Below are 18,640 nucleotides of genomic sequence, written 5' to 3'. Positions count from 1 at the left end.
AGTAAAAAGGGGGTAAATTTAATTTTAATGATCTAAATTTAATCCAATATATCAAAATATTATTTTAACTTGTAATCAATATAAAATTATTGGTGAAACATTTTACATTCTTTTCTTTGTATTAAGTCTTCAAAATCTAGGGTGTACTTCATACTGTCCAAGGCAAGCTACAGATTCAATACAACCCCTATCAAAATACCAATGGCATTTTTCACAGAACTAGAACAAATAGTTAAAAATTTTGTATGGAGAGAAGTGGGTACAGGTCAGTGATGGAGCACACACTTAGCATGCAGGAGGTCCTGGGTTCAATCCCCAGTATCTCCATTAAAATTTTTTTTGTATGGAAACACAAAAGACCCTGAATTGCCAAAACAATCTTGGGAAAGAATGGAGCTGGAGGAATCATGCCCCCTGACCTCAGACTACACTACAAAGCTACAGTCACAAAAAACAGATGTATAGCTCAATGGAACAGAGTAGAGAGCCCAGAAATAAACCTATGCACTTAAGTCAATTAATCTACGACAAAAGAGGCAAGAATATACACACTGGAGAAGAGAGTCTCTTCAATAAGTGGTGCTGGGAAAACTGGACAGCTACATGTAAAAGACTGAAATTAGAACACTCTCTAACACCATATACAAAAATAAACTCAAAATGGACTAATGACCTAAATGTAAGGCCAGAAACCATAAAACTCCTTAAAGAAAGCATAGGCAGAACACTCTTTGAATGAATCACAGCAATATTTTTTTGGATCTGTCTCCTAAAGCAAAGGAAATATAAGCAAAAATAAACAAATGGGACCTAATTAAACTTAAAAGCCTTTGCACAGCAAAGGAAACCATTGACAAAATGAAAAGACAATCTACTGAATAGGAGAAAATATTTGCAAGTGGTATTTCTTATAAGGGATCAATTTATAACATATGTAAACAGCTCATATAATCAACATAAAAAACAAACAACTGGACTGAAAAATGAATAGACATTTTTCCAAAGAGGAAGTGCATATGGCCAACAGGCACATGAAAAGATGCTCCACATGCAAATCAAAACCACAATGAGATATTACCTCACACCTGTCAGAAGGGCTATCATCAAAAGGAACACAAATAGAAAATTCTGGCAAGGATGTAGAGAAAAGGGAACCCTCATATACTGTTGGTGGGAATGTAAATTGGTGCAGCCACTGTGGAAAACAATATGGAGGTTTCTAAAAAAATTAAAAATGGAAATTCCATATGACCCAGCAATTCCACTCTTGGGTATATATCCAAAACCCCCCACTAATTTGTAAAGATACATGCACCCTGATGTTCACAGCACATTATTTACAATTTCCAAGGTATGGAAGCAACCTAAGCGTCCATCAACAGATGAATACACACACACACACACACACACACAACTACTACTCAGCCATAAAAAAGAATGAAAGTTTGCCATTTGCAACAACGTGGATGGACTTGGAGGGTATTATGCTAAGTGAAATAAGTCAGACAGAGAAAGACAAATACTGTATGATATATCACTTATATATCCAATCTAAAAAATACAACAAACAATTGAATATAACAAAAAAGAAGCAGACTCAGATATGGAGAACAAACTAGTGGTTACCAGTGGGGAAAGGGAAGGGCAGAAGGGACAATACAGGGGTAGGAGATTAAGAGGTACAAACTACTATGCATAAAGTAATCTAAAAAGATATATGGTACAACACATGGAATATAGCCGATATTTCATAACTATAAATGGAGTATAACCTTTAAAAATTGTGAATCACTATATTGTATACTTGCAACTTACACAATACTATACATTAACTATACTTCAATTTTTTTTAAACCCAGGGTGTACTTTACCATTGACAGCACAGCTTGAAGTAGCCACAGCTGAAATGCTCACAAGCTCTATGTGGCTGGTGGCTACTGAACTGGCTAGCACAGGGCTACAGACATTCAGATGGGGAAGGCAGGTGGGAGGGCACAATGACCTCAGCAGGTCCCTCCAAGCTCCCTGACTCTATATTTAGCTAATTGCCACCTGACACAAGACAACCCTCGTGCATTCCACTAGGAATACAGCCTTTCTTTTAAAGTGGCCCAGGAGAGGAAGAAAGCACCAATTCTAACTTTCTCATCAGTACATTTTCCGCAAACACCCAGCATGTTTTAATTCATAAGTATGCTCAGAATGAAGATAAAATCTATTCATGAAGCCCAAGGAACTAAAGAGGTGCTGGCAAGAACCTAAAGGGCCTGAGAGGAAGGTGAATCTATGTCTGACGCCAGCACGGATCCCATGGAACCAGTGTATACCCTGGAAAACATACATTTAAAAATAAAATTTGGGGACAACCTTTTATACAAATCCACAAGGCTGAGGAACTCCCTCGCTTTTTATGAGGTCCCTTTCCTGTTTCTACCCTTTCTGCAAAAGGTCAGCCTAAAAGAAAAAAAAAATCAGGGACAAGAACAAAACGTAAATAGGACTCAGAGTGCACACTAAACAAGTTCTATCTCCACGTAAGCACTCTCTGCCAGGGATTAACCTGGGATCTGGGGGAGGAACCAGCACAGCCAAGAGGAAAGGAAAACCAGAGGCTGCTGGCCCCGGTCCCTTCCAGGCCTGAAATGGTTCTTTCTCTATCCTCGGGACAGGGCTTGGATGTTGTGAGGCTGTGGTGTGGCCAGGAAGACAACTATGACTTTTGTTTACTGCCTGTGGGGTCATGGAAATAAGATGGCCTTCTGTGGGCTAACTAGACCTACTGGATCAAACTATATTCTGCTCCTGCTCCGGCTGCCATGCTGACAGTTAATGGTACTGAGTGTTTCTATGTGCCGGGCACTCTTCTAAGATCTGTGCCTGTAATTCTTCATTTAATCCTCACATGAAGCTTATGCAGTAGGTCCTCTTCCAAAACTGACTTTATGTATGAGGACACAGAGGCACAAAGAGGTCAAGTAACTTGCCCCAGGTCCCCCTGGCTGGTGAGGTGGCAGAATAGGGATATGCAAATTAGCATAAAGACACATGATGACTATCATTCCAGAAGAGCTTGGCTACGAGCTAAATACATTAACAATCTGTATATACGCAATATGTAATTTTATAATACATAAAAACATAATCATAGAATATAGTGTCTAATTACATATAAAATGTTTATATGAACATATATTTATAAGTATAATCATGCAAAAATATTAAGAGTACATGGGTCAGCAGAAGCGTTGGGTCAGCTACTGAAGTGTAGGAAAAAAAGAAGTTACAGAGGACAATGGCCTTTTGTGGTTTTAAAATACGAGCACAATGTCTTTGACAGTCCTCTCCAAAAGGTGGAGCCTAACCAACTCTCTGAGTTGCGTGCAGGCTGGAGCTGACGAGCCCCGTTCGCCAGAGTGTAGCAGCGGTGACAGCGTGTGGCTTCATGGACTGGTCACAACAGGCACTGCAGCTTGTACCGTGCTCTCCCTCGGGCCACTCACTCTGGGGGGAGCCAGCGGCCACGTTGTGAGGACACTCAAGCAACCCAACAGGGAGGGAGGTCTTGAGAGTGAGGAACCCAGTCCTGCTGCCAACAGCAGCACCAACTCAGAAGCAGAATTCCCAGCTCCAGTAAAGCCTTCAGGTGACTGCACTCCAGAGAACATTTTGAGGGACTCTGAGTCATATTCCTGATCCACAGAAACTGTGTGATAATAACATGTTTATGGCTGTGTTGAGCTGCTATGTTTGGGGTAAAGATAATGGATGCACCTATTCAAGTGCCCCTGTAGGGAAAAGGAAGTTTTAGCCATTTGGCTTTGAGAGGTTCACTCCTTCTAGCAAAGTCATACCCATTCTGACAGGGACTCGTGAAGCTAACCTGTTGCCATTAAACATGCACCTCACCTAGCCTCCCTCGTCCTGACTATCCACTCGCCAAACTACCTTCGGACTAGGATTTAGCTCTCCAGGCACCTTCAGGGAGAGAATGAACCAATCATACAGACAAGGTATTCCTAGATTCTGTGATGATTTTTCAGGGCAACTTAATAAGTGGCTTCTGATTATGATTTGCCTTCCTGTGGAAGCCTGCCTGTGCTGATTACATGGACTCTGAGTACATCCGGTCCCCCTGGTGCCTTTGAGTGTGTGAGGTCCCTCCTTACAGCAAAGGAATAAGCCAACATTGTAGGGTCTACTTCCCTGCTTTCCAGTTAGTACTGAGTCACCCTCTCAGGGTGAGGGTCCCCAGGGCACTGATGACAGTGAGAATGTCCACCTTCAAACAGAAGCCAGGACCGACATGCAGGGACTTGGTACCTGAATGGCAGGTCCTGCCCAGCTGCCCACTGGCCTTCTTTGTGGCATCCACACCACCTACCAGAGACAAGGAGCCTTTACTGAGATGTGTAGTCAAAGAATTCTCCTTACTGGGGAAGATACAGGAATCCTCAAGATTTTCAATTAACTCTTCCCTTCTATGAGGCAGTTTCTATTATTAACCCCAATATCACTCTATTCAGTAGACAGTCTGGAAAACGTAAGTCCAAGAACAACAAGGCTCGGTGATGTCAATCATCCCTATCACTTTCTCTGAATATTTTCTCTATTATTTCTCTGGATAAGGATCAGAGATAGAGTTTGCTGGATGTTTTATGTGGGTAAAAGCTAATGATTTACAATCTATCAACCAGTGATATAGAACTAGTAAAAAAATTCTTGAAAGAGCTACAATTAAAGACCATGAGGATTCGGAAACTGTCCCAATGATTCTTGGAGTGACAAAGAATGTGTCTAAATACCAAGTCTGCTGTTATTACTACACAACGGTATGTCAGTGTTTAAGGGCTCCAGGTTGTTAGTAAATTACCCTTAAATTGCTATTTTATTATACCCTTGTTTTCAGTTTAATAACATTTACCATAAAAGGGTTTCTCACAAGTGTATTTAGGCAATTTACTCATGCGAGAAATGGCTGGAAATTAAATGCACACATGCAAGAAGCCCTGGTTAAATAAATGCGCTAAAAGGCAGGAACACCAGTGGGTCTTAAATGGTCAATGGCTCCCTGGAAGAATTTGTATTACAAACTCAACCCTAGACACATCATGTAATAAAGGCTTCTAAATGCAGTGCATCTTTGCATGAATCAGGGTCGGACAGACAGTGGTAATACCACACACCATGAATTTGGTAGGGACGTGAGCTGAGAGGGCACCTAAAGAGTTAGGGGCGGGGGGAATGGCAAATACCAACAGGGCAAATGATGGGATTCTTGTGTTGGCACCTCCACTTGTCTATTGTCTTCCAACAGATCTATGTAGTAGATGCCACAGCCCATTATAAACTCTAGAGAGTTCTCTGAGAGGGCACGAGGTGCCGGGCATTCATAGGCACCTGATTGTCCTCAAAGGGCAACAACCAGATACCCCTGGCCCCAACAGGCACCTACAATGACCCCTTACCACCCCCATACCCCACAATCTATTATCAACATAACAAGCAGAGTGATCTTTTTATACCAGAAGATAAGTTGTGTGATCCTTTCTGATCCAACATCCCAGTGGTTCCTCACCTCACTCTGAGTTAAGAGTCACAGAACGGAGTATGAGCCCCATCTTCTCTGCCTGGAATGCTTTTCCCTCAGACCCACATTTAGCCTCCCTCAGTTCTGTCTTGGTTCACATGTTACCTTCTTAGTGAGACCTTCTCTGCCTGCATTTTTAAACTGTCCACATCACCCCCTCTTGCCCGACACTCCCTTATCCACCCCCTCTGCTTTATTGTTCTCCATAGAGTTATCATGGGACCTGCTGTGGACCACACTTAGCTTCTGTCTTTCTCTACTTGAACATAAGCTTCCTGAGGGTAGTGATGTTGTCTCCATGTTCCATTGTTTTATCATTTCCTTATTAATCACATTTTTTTAGTGGCTATAAATTGTCCTCAAGCATTTCGTTTGATAGTGGTTTATTAGACTTTGGGATTTCTTACTCAAGATCTTAAGCATGTTCTAGAAATTTCCTTTAAACAAAGACTGATGGACTGGGTGACCTGCAAGCAAGAGTAGGTACCAACTGTCACCCCAAAACTGTTCATCCATCACCACTTTTGTGTTTGACTCTGTGGAATTCTGATTTACATTTTACCTTTAATGTCAAATAAAAATAGGAACGTGTAAAAGAGGAAAATAAAATTATTAGTTCTATTTTCAAAAATTTTAAATGAATATACGTATATTCATGTATGACTGAAAAACTGTGCTGTATACTAGAAACTGACACAACACTGTAAACTGACTATAACTCAATAAAAAAATTTTTTTTTAAAACTACATCCCCTTCCTCAATATTCCATTTAGGATAGAAAATTTCCCCACATGCTAGAAAACAAGAGCATAATGGGTGCTTTTCCTGATTATGAGTGACACCAATTAAAGTAATCTTCATGATAAAGATTTGTTAGGCTGAGACAGCAGAATTAAATGCATTTAATATAACTCTTGCATCTGTTGAAGAAAGAGATGAAACTAATGCCCATAGGGTTGTGTGAAGACTATAGTATGTCCACATTTTTCTGGCCATAAGTGATTATGTCCTAATAAAACCTCACAGGAATGGGTCTCCTAAGAGTCATATAAATTAGAGATAAAGAAAATGTTACCTTACTCTTGACAAATGCAAGACAAATCCTTGCAAACCACATTCAGCTGGTGTTTTATACCCAAAACCCCTCCAAGGAAAGGCTATAAATGTTCCAAAAGCAGGAAGCTTTCCTACTCACTAATCTTCAGTGTCACCCTCACACTCCCAGACCACCACATACCACAAAATGACTCTCCCATCGTATTTCAAAAGAATGAATTCACAATCCTCATGAGGACCTCGCAGAGGAGAAAAACATGCTTTGCACCTCGATGCTTCGATTCAGGCCTTGCTCCAGAAGCAGCACTGGAAACAGGAGCCTGAAAAGAGGCACACTGTGGTCCAGGGAGCCCAACTGCAGTCATATTTCTTCCTGGAGAACTTTAAGACCCAAATCTTTGGCATTGTCCAGATGGAGTTAATCAAGGAAGGTCTTGAGAGGAATATAAATAGGCCAAATCACAAAAGAATAGTCTGTGCTCAGTCCAACAGAACCAACTGAACAACCACCACTGCACACAACAGGTTTATAAACCTCACAAGTCTGGGAAGGGCCAGAGTGAACAAGCCTCTCCTCTGACAATACGGAGCCTTACTATGTCTTCAAATGAGTCTGGACTATTAAGTCACCGCACTCTCTTAAGATAATGAGGAAGCTGCTCGACCACTCGTAGACAAGATTTGCCATCCTGAGAGATGGGAACCCAAAGCGTGAGTGTGAACTTGAGAGCCTTGTAATGTGTGTAAATACTGTCACCAAAGAATAGCACACACATAGTCCCAAAATATTCATGTTGGAAAAATTGATAGTGAAATGTATGTATTACTACTCAGGTAGGAAATCTGAAATATATGTACAATTTATTCAATGGAGAAGAAAATGGATAATTTTGTGAAGGGAGGATATTCAAATTCACGGTTGCAAATTAACTGTTAATGTATTTGAAAAGCAGTCAACAGCACAAGGACGGAGTTGGGGGACTAAACGTAGAACAGAGCCAGTCCTGCTCTCTCATCCTCATTACCCATAGCCCTGCAGAGGGAGTTAGAGGCACACCGCCCTTCCTGGATCTCTTGCGCTATCAGCCAACTCCAGGAATTTATGCAAAGGTAGGCAGAAAAGGCAGCTTATTTTCACCTCTTCCTTGTGCACCAAACTCATTTTCAGGTTAGTAGGTCTGTCGAGGCAATCAGACAGAATGCGACTTCAGATTTTTTTGAGGAGGGGTGCTACTTTTTAATTTCTGAAGTCCTCTGGGGCAGTGGGGTAAGGAGAAAAGGAAGACAGGGTGATGGTAAAGGATGAAATTCTCTAATTAGGAATGCGAATGGCTGAAGCCATCTCCCTCCTTCTGGGCATCCCACCTGTGAAATTAAACAGACCCACAGGCCAGCGGCTGGACCAGAATCAGGAGGACTGACTGGACGAGGATGCCCTGCTTTGGGAGACTTAGTGGGAATGTTGCAGGGGGAGACAAGAGCTCAGAGTCCATACTGTCTGTGGACAAGGGCCTCTTGCTCATCCTTCCTGAGTCTCAAACATACCGTCTAGAATTCTAAACCAAAGGAAGACACAAAAGTAGTGAGAGGATTTAGGCCACACTAATCCAGAGCAGGGAGTGACAGCAACTGCCTACTTTGTTTTAGTCTAGCTTTACACCACCAACTTTGGAGGTGGATATATTTATTAATCCACTGGATATTTATCTTTGGTCCCTATCAATGTATATGGCCTGGTGCTAGGATCCCTCTTTTTCAATGGGGTGTGCAGGGTCAGAGAGAGCCATGGGAAAAGATTTCCACCCCATAGAAAGGCCTGCAATAAAAAGAATTTGGAAAGAATCAGACCAGAGGGGTAGAGAAATACTTTAAGAAGGTCTCCTGTTTATAGAACCAATAGGCAACTCTGTATGGAGTAGAATCCATTGTTTAAAGTCACCCCAGAACCTCCAGCAGAACTCCAGCCAGCATCCAACACTGTATTTACTGAAAACACACAGAGCTCAATCAGTTATGACTATACCAACGGAGACTCAACCTTTGGCTGTTTAAATCCTAAGAAGCTGTTATTTATCAGTAAATATTCTTTGCTGTAGGACTGTTTTGTGTACATCCAAACTCGCCCCCTCCAGCCCCCATCCTTACCTACAACATGAAGAGTCTACCTCCTTCCTTGACTCCTGCTGATCGACTCTGGCCCTCACTGCTTCTCTCTACCACACCGTCTAGCTCAATGACATACGATACTGTTTCTCCTTTATTAGACCGTCAGCTCCTTGAGGGCAGGGACAGTGCCTCCTGCTTATGTGTCTCCTATTTGTTTGCCAAGGTGGGTGCTGAGCACACATACTTGCTGGACCAGACTGGACAAAAGATACCTGCACTTTTCTGTCACAGCTGATGACACAGATCTCTTCCTTCTCGGCTTCGTCTGTCTCTGGTCGTGGTGTTAAGTGTCCACAGCAGAACTCTGGACCAGGGCAGAATGGTGAAGGGACCCTGGGTCCTAGCAGAAGGGGAGGGTTGGTCTCTCTACGGGCGAATGCCTCCCAGCGTCGTCATATCAGCCCACTCCCGAGGCCCCCTCTGCTCTCTGCGAGCCCCTCCCCCTACTCCACCCCCAACACAGAGGTGGCAAAGCTGAGCCGCCTGGAGACTCAGACTCCAAGACGCAGGTTACAAGTACCTAAGGTAGGCTGGTTATCTAGGGGTTCCTTTCTGAGGTATTCACTTCCAAGAACTGTAGGAGTACCAGGTGCTCTAAGTAACTTGAAGGAAAGGAGAAGAAAGATAAGAAAGCATCGTGACTGGGAGCATAGACTCTAGCTGTACCGTTGGGTTTGGATCTCCAATTTCCACTTAGTTAGCTGTGTGACCTGGGCAACTCTGTACACTTGAGTTTTCTCATCTAGAAGATGAGACACCTTATAGGATTGTTATGCCATTGGAATTATTTAATCTATATATATATAAGGCATGGGGACCATTGTCTGGCCCATTGTGAATGCTCTGTAACTGGTGGCAACAGTCCCCATTATCCGAGAGACTAGGATAATGTCCCCAGGGGACCCCCTCCTACAGTCTGGGAAAGGAAGAGGGGAGAGTAGGGGAGCCAAAAAGATCCAACACACTGGTTCTCCAAGTGGAGGGGACCACACAGCTGGGAACATGTGAGAAATGCAAATTCAGGATGCCTCCCTGGATCTACTGAATCAGAAACTTTGTGATTAAAAACGCCTTCAGGTGATTCGGATCCAGGCTTACATTTGAGAACCACTGGTTAAAGGAACCAAGGGAAAATCATGGCCTCTGTGATGAAGGTGGTTCCTATTTCCAGCTCTGGGATCGTTAGGAGGTTAAGGCTGGTGTGAAACCAGGTGGGAAAAATAATTTCTTACCAGGAGAAGGACTGAGAGAGGAATCAATTCAAAGGGCTGCAGGGACCTAGTTTTAAGGGGAAGTTGTTGGATTAAAAAAACAAACAAACAAAAAAACCCCAGCACGTAAGCAAGCAAAATGTCATAATATTTCTAGGACAGGGCTGACCTCTCAAGTTTCCCATTCATAGTCATCTAGGCACTTAAAAGGAGTGACAGAGCCTTCTGAAGCTAGACAAGGGAGCCACAATTTGGCCCATTTGGGTTTTAAGAGTGTTGTCAGAACAAGAAGTCTGACCAGGCCCGAGATGGCTCACAAATACAATGACGGTGAGAATTTCTGTTTTAAGGCATCATGACCATAGACTCACATCCTTATAAACCACCCCTACATCTTGCCAGAGTTCTGTGTGGCTCCAAGGAGGAGGGTGGAGAGGGGTCCACAGGAGACCCAGAGGAGCCTGGACCACAGAGCCAGAGCATTACCTCTAAACGGTTGCTCCGGAGAGCCGTTTGGTGAAGAAGTATCAACTCACAGGTCTGATGATGAGCCACGAGACACGCAGCAACAGGAGCGAAATTCTCTTGGTTAGAGGACCATAGTATTTTGCTGAGTTTGGGGGGAGGGCAGGGACGCTGTCAGGTTATCTGGAGCTGAACACATTACAGTTGAACCAGATGTTAGGTGAAAAAGTTGTGAGTTGACGGAATTATCACATAAGGGATTGCTCCATCTCCTCCCTCTCCACGTGTCCTCCTCCTTTTCTCCCTGCCTCTGGTGTCCACCAGGCACAGATCAGCATTATTGAGTGTCCAGCTGGGTATTGTGATGTCAGAGGCATCACCCACAGTGGTTGAGGAAACTAGCAGCCCAGCCCTGTTTGGGGACACATGGCCTCGATTGGAGCTCTCGTGACACCATGTGACACCACTTTCAGTTCCATCTACCTGAAAACATCTCACACCTCCTACATCTCCAGAAGCCCTCAGTGTACGCTCCCCAAACCAATATGGTGCTTCAGGGAAACCAAGGCACAGAGAAACTTGCTCAAGGTCAGGAAGCAATACGCTGGTACTGCCATGAACACTGCCAGAGCTTCCTGACCTCTTGTCCACACCAGTCCAGGGGACCCGGCTGCCTTTTATAGAAAGTTTCCACACACCTTCTATTCCTAACCTCAATCACAAGCATCACCGGTCCACATGCTTCAGAAGCACCAGCAGACTCTGTGTCACAGCCTTAGTAACGTCCCCTTTTAGGACCATGAGCACCACTTGTTTGCACTGGACACTGAATTCTTGATACTCTTCTTGGACTGCTTTTTTGTTTTTATTTCCAACAGAGGTAACTAATCAGGGCTTTACAGATCAAGAAAATCCAACTATGGTTCGCCAAGAAAAAGCAGCAGCTTACCATACGTGACTGTGCCCCAAGATGCCAAGAATGTCAAGAGTCTGCAGTTTGAGGGTAGGAAGAATTCTTTGTTACTAATGGCCCAGGGTGAGGGCAGTACCTATCTTTTTTGTTTTTCTTTTGCAAGCTAACAGTAACATATTGAGAAAATGAAAGATAATCTAATAGAGATCACATATATGTATACGTACACATATATGTGTGTGTATGTATTTAAAAAGTTTTTTCTTATAGAAGTATAGTTGATTTACAATGTTAGTTTCAGGTGTATAGCAAAGTGTTTCAGTTATACGTATATATTATGTTTATGTATGTATTTTAAAAGTTTTCAGAATGTCTTGACCTTGAGATCTAAAATGGGTAGAGCCTTTGGGAAAAAAAGGAAGCAAGCCCCTCTGAATAAGATCTGCATGTGAAGGTGGAGAACAGATATGTAACCTTTAGCATATGGCTTGCTCCACTATTCAGTGAACAGATTCCAGTCCCTAAATAAAGCCCCGGAAAGCACACATATTGGACGAACTAGCTCATTTATAAAACAACTGAGGGGCCAAGACAGGGAGTGCTCACTGGCCAATAAGATGACTTGGTTTCCCAACATGACAGAAATACATTTCAACCATGTAGTAAATAAAATAAAACTTCATTGTCAAAGAACCCCAACTGTCCCCCATGTGATCTGCCTTTGAGGCCTCCTCATGTGACTGGCCTCCCAATTTAGAGCGTAACCAACTCCCAATGACCTGTAATAACACCATTCCCAAATTAGAGCTCTCAATTTGACTTGGCCTCGGTCCCTCCCTCAAAGCAAAATAAAGCATCCGTTTTCTTTTTTTCACATTCATAATACTCTCCTTTTCGAGTTGCCAACTCAAACCCTGCTCCAGTCAGATTGAGCCCTTCCTCTATTTTTTTTTCTGGTTAGCCAAAGAGCCTGATGGAAAAACACCAAGAGACAAAAACAAAAACAAAATCAGACAAAAATTCCAAGTAAGTGACATTCAGCTGGAAAAGCTATGATTCACATGCAAATAAAAATCTCCCTGAATTCACTGTTTTATGACGCAAGCCCCTGGCTTCAACATAAAAAGGGCAGAATGAAATCACCCACAATTAAACTCACCCTGGAATACTGGAATTCTCTGGCTAGACTTCCCCAGTTAATGATAAGACCCCCCCCCCCCATAATGGAATGAAGCTAATTGTGTTGGATCCCAGGGTATCCCCAACTCAGCTGACATTCACAGCTGGGCATTCCCCAGTCCAGCATGGTCCACCTTCCCACAGCCCTGACCTGGGCTAGCCAGCCCACGTGGAGATGGGGCTCAAGCCTCTCAGTGGCAGCCCTCCTTTCTGGGCAGACACCGGGGATTGTGCTGAGAACCCTGGCCCTCGCCCCCACACCCCACCCCTGGATGCTAGTGTGCCAGAAAGCTTTCTTAGGAGCTCTGGGAAGTTCTCCCCAAGACTAAACGGAGCCTTTGTTTGAACTTCACAGCATCCTCAGCCTCTGATCTCAAGTCCAGGCCAGTGATAGTCCAGCAAGTCACCTCTCCTGACTGGTAGACAATTTACCATTTCACTTTCCCTTCTTCTCCAGGGGAAAGTTGGTCAGACACCACTTTCTTTTTCTCCAGATGGTTCCCTTATGATGCACACTCCATCTGCCCAAGAGTCACAGAATTCTGGAGACAGAAGGGCCCTCAGAGGTTCTCCAGCCCTTCCTTTACTAGTTGTGGGCCTCTCATCACTGGATTCCTCCCTGCTGGTCACCTGGCCTGAGCCACTCCCTAGTCATGGGGAGTCTACTTCCACCATCAAAGACATCTGGGATTACCGAAGCCGCAGTCAGCCTCTCTGCAACTTCTTCCCATTCAGCAAAGGTGAGTTTTCCTGAAACTGCAAAGAATAAATCTACAGACACTTGTTCACCCATGATCAGAGCCGCATTATTCACAATAACCAAAAGCAACCCAAACGTCCATCAATAGTGAATGGCTAAACAAAATGTGGGAGTATACATACAACAGAATATCGTTCAGCCTTTAAAAGGAAGGAAATTCTGACACACGCTGCAAAAGGGATAAATCTTGAAAACATTATACTAAGTGAAAGGAGCCTGATATGGAATACAAATATTGTATGATTACACTTATATGAGGCACCCAGAATAGGCAAATTCATAGAGATGGTAGGCAGAATAGTGGTTACCAGGGGCTCAGGGGAGGAGGGGACATTATTGTTTAATGTGTAAAGAGTTTCTGTTTGAGATGATGAAGAAGCTTTGGAAATGGAGAGTGGTGATGGTACTGCAACATTGTAAACATAATGAATGTAATAGAACTGCACACATAACAACTTTCAAAATGGCACATTTTATGTAACATCTATTCTACTACAGTGAAAAAAATACAAAAAAATTAGATAAATTGACTTCCCCTTTCCCAAGATAGCCATGCCTCTAAATTTTCTTTTTCAGGCTAAAACCCCCCGTTCCTTCTAATAATCTTTAGATAATATGATTTCTAGACCCCACGGCTTCCTGGACACCTTCCTCTGGGCCCACTCAGTGTCTCTTTGGAAACCTGGTGCCCAGAAATGAACAGGAGACTGTGCTTGGCTACCAGCTCCCCAATGTCTCCCTCAGAGGCACCCAGCTCAGCTCCCAGTCGAAAGCCACATAGAATGGGCCCACTGACTGCCTGTTTTGGATGCCAGGGCAAAAAGGTCCGAGTTCAAAAGCCATGCCATATCCACCCCCCTACCCCCGTGGCTGCTTCCCCAAGCCCAGATCCATTTCCCAGACAGCTGTGGGCAGCTGAAGCTGAGAAGTGAAACTGGCAGAGGCAACTGGCTGGTGGGGTGTGGGGTGTGGGGTCGGGGGAAGCATCTCATCTAAGCACACTCGGGCCTTTCCACAGATTTCCCTCCATTCCCGTGGGTGTTTGGCAAACGGAAACGGAGCAGGCACGGGAGGCATCTCTCTCCAGGCACTCGGGGATGCCTCTTACCAGCCACCCACCAGCAGCCTGTAGCCGGCATCACGGGGCTCAGCCACCCAAGCTGGACCAGCCTTGCTGGGCGCCAAGCACTCGTCCCTCTCTGTCCATCTGGAAAAGGTTTGAAAGTTTGAAGCAGAAAAGTTCCCTTCTGCATTTTAAAGGATGTGGAAACTGAGTAGCCTGGGTGTTGGTCTGATTCCACGAGTGAGTAATCCATTTCCTGAAAGTAAACTGCTCACCCTTTGGAAGTGGACCAGGGATTTTGGGGTGCCATGTGAAGTGTCACTAACTGGGTAAATATTTACTGGCAGAAGCCACGGAGCTTTTCTAGGAATGTCAGTTAATTTACTAAATGAATGACCCTTAAGGTGACAACCTAAAAAAAAGTTAACTTGTCTTTTAATGGGTGAGCATTTTATGCCTGGGACGGGGTATTAGGAGGGAGGGTGCTTCTCTGACTAGTTAGAATAACCACATATAAATTAAAACCAGGCCTGACTTTAAAATCTCTACCTTCTAACTTTTCTTGACGCCTGATTTTCTATTAAAATCTGAGCCGATGATTGGTTGACTTTGGAAAACTCTGTTCTCTATGCCAATAATTTGCCTGGAGTTTCAAATGACAGGATTTGAAAAATGCCTTCTCTGGGAGTCTACTGGCTTCGGGGATTCCATATAGAGGATCCCATATATCTGCCACTTACTAAAAGACTGTGCCCTTCTGGATATACCTAGAGTCATGCCTCTCACTCTCCTGTGTGGAACAATTTAGACTTCAATCAGGTGGCTTGAAAAAGCCTTTTGCACTGATGAATAAAAAGGTGATTTCTTTTTGGCTCAAATGATCACTTAAACAATCTTTTCAAAAAGACTCCCGTGTCCCCTGCTTCATGAAACAGGCAATCTGCAGGAAGTAATCTAAATTTTCTGATTAAAACTATGCAGACAGATGAGTGTTTTTGGAGCTCTGCTGGGAAGAGGAAGAGTTTGTATGTGAGGCAGCCTCTGATGTAGGAATAAATCAGGCTGAGAAGTGATTCTCAGTGGAAGAATCATGGAAGTGATGAAGTTGACAGAGAAAGGTCATTCTGGATTCCCATCCTCATGCTCAGCCTCCCGCCAGCGCTCAGTCTCTCTCAGGACGAGCCCTTTTAGTAAAGAGTTTGGGAAACATATGTGACTGTGTTGAGCTCGGGCACCACCACCCCCCATGCAGTTTTCCGAGACAGAAATGGAGGTTTCCCTGACTCTGCCCAAACGGAGTCGGGATATGTCCCGAACTCCGTTCCACCTCACAGACACTTGCGTCTGGTTTTAGGCCAACCGTACGGTATCCTAGAATCAGATGCCATCTACCTGCTGTTCCTTCCCTAACAGGGGTGCTCTGGGAAGGGGATGACTCTGTGACTCCAAGAGATGACAACCCTCCCTAGTGTGCTGGAGCCTAAGCCCGCGAAGGCCAGAGCATCAGTACATGCTTCTGTCCCTGGAGAACCAGGCAGGGTGCTCACTTGGGTACACAGCTTCCCCCCGGAAGGCCCATCTCTCACAGCACTGCACGGCGGCTGTCATGGATGGAAACAATATGCTGGCTGCCAAGAACACAGGGTTGGTGGTCCAGGTAGCCAGCAATGTTAAAAACAGTGTTTTCCTTGTTCATTCATTTCCTTCCTTTCCAATCTACGAGGGCCTATCTATGAGGTGGCATTGCTTAAACAGAAGTCACTGAATGCCTGAAAAACAGGGCTGGCCTATTCTGTTAGTAGAGTGGGAATTTGCTCTTAGTTGATTTCCTTTTATGCTTTCATTTGGCACATATAAATATTGTATTATCTTTGTATTTCTCTATTGTATTGTCTGTTTAATTTATCTTTTGAAGCATGAGGACATAGTCAGAGTGCAGATCCAGAGGAAGATGACTATGTGCTGAGAAACTCTATCGTCAATACTTTTTGGAACAAAAGCAAATGCTTACAATATAAGTGATGATCAATGAGCATTCATAACCACAGAATAACGAGGAGTTGGGAAATGTCAGAGAAATTCACAAGATGAGCCTTGAACGGGATGTGTGCTGGGAGGGACACCTGTTGACAGTTAAGGATCCAGACACGGTGTTTGTCCCTTGGTTACCCTTGGCACCTGCACTCAACAGCCTCTAGGAAACCACCTTATTCTATTTTCTCTGTGACTTTCTCCTGTACAGGCTTGGCCTGAGGAGATGGAGAGGTCACAGAGGAGAGCCAATGGAATGAAATAGGAGAGACAGGAGGCTGGCAGGGAACTAAGCAAGCCCCAGTTGCTTCTGCTGCTTGCTTGCTTTCTTTTAAAAAAAAAAATTTGGGGGGTACTTTATTTATTTAATGGAAGTACTAGGGATTGAACCCAGGACCTCGTGCGCATGCTAAGCACGTGCTCTACCACTGAGCTCTACCCTCCCTCTGTTTCTGCTGCCTTTTGAATCCCGGGAGTAAGTACAACATACAGACGCTTCCCCCTATAAACGCATACCTCAAGATCCTTCCATGCGTGCAGCAGACTGCCCACGACCTCGGACATTTACTATGGGGTGAGAACAGGGCTCCTGCTTTACCCAGGGACGCCCCTGTAATGGAACCCCCACCTCAGGTGTGTCCATGATCTTCAGCCCTGCACTCGCTGTGAGGCAGTCCGAGTAACCAAGGGTCGGATCACGCCCGCTCTCCCCGAGACCTGCACTGCTTCTGAAAATGCAACGTTGCCGCCCTCATAGATCTTTCTGTCATCTGAGCAGTGGTCTGTCACAACTCACTTCACCTGCTTGTGCTTTGGGAGATTTTCCCATTTTAGTGAAACAGAGAAACTGCTGAGCTGGCCTCCCTGAATACTTTTCACTTGGGGCCCCATCCAGAAGTGACTAAAAAGTTTTCCAAAATGAGCGGTGTCCCCCCACGTGTAATCCTGTATGCACACAGGACTACATCTATCTGCTCAGCCTCTGGTGTTGAACATCTTAACATCTATGGAATACTTTTTTTTTAAGTTTGCCAACTCCCTTTCTAAATATCTTTACACCTAATTTTCAAAACAAGCGTGACGGGGCAGGTTGTGAGGAAACAGGCTGGTGGAGGTGAAGTGACTGACGTGCCCCAGGTGCTCCACGCCCGCCCGAGCCCCGGTCCCCAGTCCGGTGTGGGTGCCTGCTGTCCTCTCGCTGGAAGGAAGGTCTGCATGGCTTGGCCTCACCTGCCCACTGTCTTCTTACAGATGAAGCTAAACCTGGATGGCATTAGAAACTTAATAATAGTTTGAGAGCAAATCTTAGCAGTCTCCAAAGCAGTCGAGAATCAGATTCTGCAAGCAAATAAGACATCATTGCCTATTTCTTCTTCCTCTGGCTCCGCTGGCGGGTGTGAGTGAATTGAGTGTGCCGGGTGAGGGGAGTACAGCCTCCAGAACATACCATTATGATTATCTAACAATAACAACACTCTCACTGGCAGCGTCCACTGAAAAGATGAAAAGCATGAGGTTTCTTTTACTCTACATGGCAACAAGCTTCTGAAGTTAAAAAAAAAAGTAAAAATATAAACTGCTTCATTAGGTCTCAGTGATGCTGGTTACTTTGAGTTTTATTCCAACTTTAACAGTAGGAACTGAACAAGTTTCTGGATCTTGTCTCAACTAAGACGCTTTCCAATGTTCCAGAAAAGGATATTTAACAAATGGGGTTAAGTTAAGTAACTGAAGTTTAGTTAACTTTCTCTTAAACTAGCCCTACAGAAAAGTACTCATACACCAAAAAGGCCTCTATATCCACATTACAACCCTAAACATGATCTCTGCTCACAATCCAGAGACACACACCCTCCAAGTCTCTCACTCACAGACCTGAAAACTACACCATGTTGGCAAAAAGCAACTTCACAGCAGATGCATTACAAAGTGAGCAGTGATATATTCAGGCCCAATTTGCCATGCATTGTCTTATTAAGTTTTATTTTCTGATAAGTAATCTTTTTTTTCAAACAGAAAAGCTGGCAGTTGTATTAAGACCATTGCATTTTCACTTACACATTTCTTTTTCTACAGCTCCATGAAGACTAGGAAAATATTTCTGTTATTATAAAGAACTACACAGTGACGTCAGATGTGCTTATGCGATTTCCCACCAAACAACATGGGAATGAATGATGGCAAAGGACTGAGGAATAATACATACAT

The 18,640-nt window shown here is 44.0% G+C and overlaps 1 protein-coding gene and 1 long non-coding RNA gene across 6 annotated transcripts in view; one reads left to right on the top strand and one right to left on the bottom strand.

The window, feature by feature from the left end:
- SAMD4A (sterile alpha motif domain containing 4A) overlaps positions 1-18,640 on the bottom strand; it is a 203,578-nt gene that overhangs the window by 85,075 nt on the left and 99,863 nt on the right. The window contains exon 1 of one of the 5 annotated variants that reach the window (XM_032482076.1): positions 1,872-2,015. The exons of the other annotated variants lie outside the window; for them this stretch is intronic. The gene's annotated coding sequence lies outside the window, so the exon portion shown is untranslated. Of the gene's footprint in view, positions 1-1,871; positions 2,016-18,640 lie in introns of those variants that run through there. 5 annotated transcript variants of the gene reach the window in all.
- Positions 11,241-16,093, top strand: LOC116664278. The gene is made up of 3 exons (XR_004320713.1): positions 11,241-11,489; positions 13,073-13,318; positions 14,357-16,093. It is a non-coding gene; the product is annotated as an uncharacterized LOC116664278 (long non-coding RNA).

The sequence above is a fragment of the Camelus ferus genome, chromosome 6, assembly GCF_009834535.1.
Source record: "Camelus ferus isolate YT-003-E chromosome 6, BCGSAC_Cfer_1.0, whole genome shotgun sequence".
Taxonomy (NCBI): domain Eukaryota; kingdom Metazoa; phylum Chordata; class Mammalia; order Artiodactyla; family Camelidae; genus Camelus; species Camelus ferus.
Note: the sequence above shows the minus strand (reverse complement) of the source record. Positions and strands in the feature narration are given on the sequence as shown.